The sequence below is a fragment of the Pinus tabuliformis genome, chromosome 3_1, assembly GCF_031772625.1.
Source record: "Pinus tabuliformis cultivar Carrire ecotype Pingquan chromosome 3_1, CPIR1, whole genome shotgun sequence".
Lineage (NCBI taxonomy): Eukaryota > Viridiplantae > Streptophyta > Pinopsida > Pinales > Pinaceae > Pinus > Pinus tabuliformis.
Genome location: NC_142301.1, coordinates 860,695,190 through 860,701,109, shown reverse-complemented (window position 1 = coordinate 860,701,109; position 5,920 = coordinate 860,695,190). Strand labels below are relative to the sequence as shown.

At 37.0% G+C, this 5,920-nt stretch overlaps 1 long non-coding RNA gene across 1 annotated transcript; it reads right to left on the bottom strand.

Moving 5' to 3' along the window:
• Positions 1-588: 588 nt before the first annotated feature.
• On the bottom strand, positions 589-3,685 carry LOC149190299 (uncharacterized). The gene is made up of 2 exons (XR_016255985.1): positions 2,153-3,685; positions 589-1,628 (listed from the first exon to the last, which is right to left on the bottom strand). It is a non-coding gene; the product is annotated as an uncharacterized LOC149190299 (long non-coding RNA).
• Between the last annotated feature and the right edge of the window lie 2,235 nt (positions 3,686-5,920).

Sequence of the window (5,920 nt, the reverse complement as noted above, 5' to 3'; positions counted from 1 at the left end):
CTCATTAGGTAGTATGGAATTGTCTTTCTGAACAGTAACACCTATCCCTTGACAATGGCAAGATTCAGGATTTGTACGAGTTGTGTGTGAAATTTCTTTGTATTTTAAAGGGGATATTTTGCCTGTTTCTGAGTATTCTGTCATTACCATCATTCCCTCTGGAACATTTAAGTACTCATAAAGTTGAGGTTGGTTGTATGACTTGGTTTGAGGATGTGCTGGAAATATTTCTTTGTCATCATGACTTGAGATATCTGTAGATATAGCCTGTTTTTGTAAATGCATGGCTGGAAAAGATGACTTGCACATATGGTTGGAACTGAAAATGGAAGCATCTATTGAACCCAGAGAAGATTAAATGGAAGTTGATGGTTCATTCTCCCTCCCAGAAAAAGAGCTAGTTTCACTCCTACAGGAGAAATTTGGCAATTCCAAATTTGACGAGGATGAGGATGTCTCACTTCCAGAGTGAGTGAAAGGTCACGTCACCTTCTGCATCTCCTTCACTGCTACACCACATAGGCAAATTAGACCAGTCCTCTTCTCACAAATGCAGATCATTTTCCTGAAATATCTCTCTTGTTTCCGTGCTTTTAGGAGAATGATATGACTTTGAATCTAATTCTGTAGTGTCTTCTAACTCTTGTCCCTTCTCTCTCCTGTTTCCGTGCTTTTAGGAGAATGATATGACTTTGAATCTAATTCTGTAGTGTCTTCTAACTCTTTTCCCTTCTCTGTTGTTGTGCTACTTTGACAATTTTCAGAAGATTCTTCACCCATAATATTCTCAGCCACTTTTGGCAGGTTTAGTTTGACATGCACTACAGGTTTCACTTCATATTTTGTTGCTTCCATTAGTTGTACATGCACTACAGGTTTCACTTCATATTTTGTTGCTTCCATTTCACTTCACATTTTGTTGCTTCCATATCCTTGTAGGGTTGTCCTCTTTAACATTGTTCCAGCTACTTCATATCATTTTGTCTTGAAGCTCTTTTGACGTACATTGATGAGTAGAAACCTTTATCACTTCCGAAACATCTTCACCATGCACTACCACTTCTGAAACATCTTCACCATGCACTTTCTGGTAGAAATGTTAGGATTCAGGACCCATTATCTTCAATGGCATATTATCACAAGAATGCTTGAGATGAGAGATACCCAGATTATGCCCTGAAAAGATACAAACTAGTGGTTCTTTCAGTGACCTATCCCTAGCCAGTTTCTCAACAATAGCTTTCACCTTTTTCTCAGGAAGACTAATTTGAGTGGCTTCCATCTTTATATGAAACCCTCCTTGCTTGAGATGAGAGATACCCAGATTATGCCCTGAAAAGATACAAACTGGTGGTTCTTTCAGTGAACTATCCCTAGCCAGTTTCTCAACAATAGCTTTCACCTTTTTCTCAGGAAGACTAATTTGAGTGGCTTCCATCTGTATATGAAACCATCCTTTTTCTTTTTCATGAATAGAAGATTTTGATATCATGAAATAGAAGATTTTGATATCATTGGGGATGGATTGTTTGTTGTGACAAGTCCCATCAGAAGTTTTCAAAATGGTCATAGATTTTGGGTATACTATGCCCACATGATGGATTTTGTTCAATAACACAATGCTTGACCTGCACAACATAAACCCTGTTTGTTAATAATATCTGGAGCATTAAAAAACACATTTTCCTTCACAATGAAGGAACATACAAACCCTCAAATTGAATATATCCTTCAAAATGAAGGAACATATCAACCCTCAAAATTGAAAATATCCATGTTTACTAGTAGTGGAAAGACTGCACTGCAAGGAATAAGTTGAAAGACATATAAACCCTCAAAATTGAAAATATCCATGTATACAAGTAGTGGAAAGACAGAACTGTAAGGAATTAATTGAAAGACAGTCCAATCATTCTTGGGAGGGCCATCATAATAGCATTTTTATCGACCAATGAACTATAATACTATGATAGATGACTTAATAAGTATGCAGTAAATTTTCACGAGGACAACAATTGAAAAGCAAGGGAGCCACCATTCAGAGCACAGACAGTTACAACCATGACATAAGCTTTGCATGAATCTTCACAATGAGAACACAATTTCCTAAGAGAACTAAACAGGTAACACATGCACTCAGCGGTTCACTTACCTCTTGTCTGCTCCACTTGCAACTTGTATTTCATGCCTTAATCTCCACTTAAAAACAGATCCCAATCTCCATTGTATAAGTATAACGAGGAAAATAATAGCTCTACTTTTTTGCAATCCACGTTATCTGATAGGAATGGTCATAGATTTTGGGTATACTATGCCCACATGATGGATTTTGTTCAATAGCACAATGCCTGAACTACACAACATAAACCCCATTTGTTAATTATATCTGGAGCATTAAAAAAACACATTTTCATTCACAACGAAGCAACATATAAACCCTCAAAATTGAAAATATCCATGTTTACGAGTAGTGGAAAGACTCAACTGTAAGGAATAAGTTGAAAGACAGTTCAATCATTCCTGGGAGCGCCATCATAACAGCATTTTTATCGACCAGTGAACTCTAATACTATGACAGATGACTTAATAAGTATGGAGTAAATTTGCATGAGGACAACAACCGACAACCAGGGGAGCCAAACATTCAGAGCATAGACAGTTACAACCATAACACGAGCTTTGCATTAATCTGCACAATCAGAACACAATGTCCTAAGAACATTGAGGTCAAAGATGATGCTCTTGTGCAAAGATGCCTTTCATGAAAGGATTCCATTAGTAAGGTCATTCAAGGTCATCCTTATCATTTCATCCTCTATGACGACCCACACCAATTGTTGCCAATTCATCACATATCTATGTGATCTTGGTCAGATAATTGGTCACGGTATCTAATCTAGTCACCTTGTTGTTCTTGAGTTTCTCTCTCAACACCATTTTTCCGTTTGCGTTATAACTCTAATAAAGCTTCATCAGAGCCTCCCACATCTCCCTTGTCTTCTTCTCAAATAGGGGTGAGGAATCACATGATCCTTCACCACATCCAAGATAATTCTCCTAGATTTCACACCCTTTTGGTTATAGGTGGCCACTTTTGCAACATATGTCGGCAGGGTGAGTTTGGTGTTAGCAAACTCCCATATGCCATTCTCCACGATAATCAATGAAACCTTCACCTTCCCAGGGGTGAAATTAGATGCACTCTCCAACCTTTGTACACTAGGTTGATATGTGGCTCCCATACGTATTGTATGAGTACAACTACTCTATCGACTTCCTGCATTGTTATCACTATTGCTCCAGCCCGCCCACTGGTATGATCTCCCTCTAAGAGGTGACCACCCATCACTGCTCGTTGTATTGCAATCTGGCACCACGCTTATGCAACTCTCCACCCTTGTATCACACTTTTATAAACTTTGCACTCCTAACAGCGGCACCTCTGAGACTTCTGTCAATCCATGCACCTGAAGGAGGGTTGACTTGCACATCTTCTCATGGGGTTGAGTAGTCCACATATCTCTTGTCTAATTTGATAGAATAACTTTTCTAGATGGGCACATTCGAGGATGCAATTGTTACTACTATTTGGGATATTTGACATGGTTTACCATCAAACCAAGGAGGCCATGCTCACAAATGCAAAAACAAAGATCCATAGAACTGGAAAAAAAAAAAAGAAGAAACTTACCCTCTACCGCAAAAGATAACTCAGCCTCTATGCCATTGCTCTACCTTTGATATAGTGCACCACATCTCTCTCACATAGAGATATTAAGTCGTTTCATCGGTGTTCCTCCCCCTTCCTTAACCTTCATTGCATTTAAATTTAAACAAATGAGATAATTATGAAGCCATAAATGAGTTAAATTAACAAGGAAAAATTTGTATACTAGTAAACAAGTAAATTCCTTAATACATACCTCCATTGCCTTAGCCCACACTTTTGGAGCTAAACCAACAACATAGGTTGAAATGACTAGTTTATTTACTCCACCCTCACCCCAAACCCACATTAGAAAAAAAAAACAAACAAACAAACAAAGAAGTAAAAGAAAATAGAAAGAAGACCAGTTAAGAAAAATAAATTATCAAACCACAAATTAGCATGGCCATGCTCACAAATGTGAAAGAAAAATTTAATAGTAGAAAAGAATCACAACAGAAAACAATAAAACTAATAAAAAGGAAACAAGAAAGGAAAAACATCTGATGAAGACACCAATTTGCAACCCCAAAATGCGTCGATGGCCAACAAAGGACAATCTGCACACCAAAAATACGAGTAATATTATAAAAATATCGAAATATCTTACAAAAAATCTTAATTAGAGACCAATAATATTATGAGTAACCTTATGCACTAGAAATAAAACCTAAATCATTAAGAGGGAAGAGAACTATTGTATTTGAAATGAGAAGGATTTCATAACAAATCATATACAAATTTTGCGTCAAAAGAGAACTCCCCGATCTGTCTTGGCTGATTTGGATCTCCCTTGCTAGGTTCCTCAGACCTAGCACACTTGAATGGTAGTCCTTCTCCACTCAATTACTGAAATCTCCTTTCAAGCCTTGTGTTCGCCATTGTTGTGTCTTGTCCTCTCCTTAGCTCTTCTTTTATAAGCTTGAGCTGTCAACTGAATCCACAACCCTAATCTCCAAAGTGATTGACAGTTGAAATTTGATCTCATCTCACCTAAGATCGATAGTTGACATTCATCTAATTCCACTATTTGAAAAGAACCTTTGCATTTCATTAGATTAAAATCACTCTTATCTTATGAAAAAAATGACTTTAAATATTAAAGTAATTGCTAAGGTCTAAAGGGTGTATTAGGTCGCTTTTGCATGCCCAAACACTTAGGCCTATGCAGAAATACCTGCCCAAGCTACAAACGTCAACAAGGAGGAGATCACTCTATGTTAGAGGTCTTAGGAGATCACTCTATGTTAGAGGTCTTGGTGCAATCATGAAGAAGATGCTCCACCTTTGTTTCCTCATATTGACTTTATCTAGGGCATTGTTCTTGAACAAGAAGTCACATCAACATTTTGGGATTGTCCCATATCAAGCTCCGTAAGGGAAGTTTCCTTAACACAATAGATATGAATCAACTTTGGCCTTTCTTTCATTTTTATTAAAAGTGAGTAAATCCTTTTCCATAAGAACATTTTCAAGTAGAATTTGATATCAACAATTATGAATGGGACAACAAGCATGGCAGCTTATTTGAAAGGTTAATTCAAAATAGAACTTTGATTAAAAACAAGACTAAAGGAAAAAAAACAAAACAAGTTCAAGAAAGCTAACCTATGTAGGAGAAATCCTTGTCTAAGGAGAACAACCCTATTTATATATTTATAACTTTAGGGGTTTGGCCCTAAAGTGATGATAGCAAAAAAGGTATCAAAAGGGGGAAGGGTTCATTTATAAATGCATTCACGTAGGTTGGCCTATCTCTGAATTTGAAAGGGGCACTGGATTGGTAAATCATTTATATAGGACAACTTAATAGCATCATTACTCATTACTCTTCTTGATAGAGGCCTTTTAAGTGGTTCCTAGTTCAAATTTTAGTGTTTTTTTGGGTGTCATACTATTCACAAACTTGCAAGTTGTTTCACCTTCAAACAACAAATGGAAAACATGAAAACATGTCCCTAATTACACACAGAGCTCAAGGCAGTTGGTTTTAGTATCCAAGCTAACACCAATCTGCCACTATTTTAGGGTTGTAAGCCTATCATTATGGGTCTAGAATATTTCTCTAGGTCTGCAATTCAACCTTGTTTTCTAGAAAGATTAAAAAGAAATATTTTTTCATGGATCACCTCAATGAGAAGTTTTGGGTCATTATGGAATTGGAATCTACAGAAATAACATAAAAAGGAAACCATAAGAGGGTTACAGTACCCC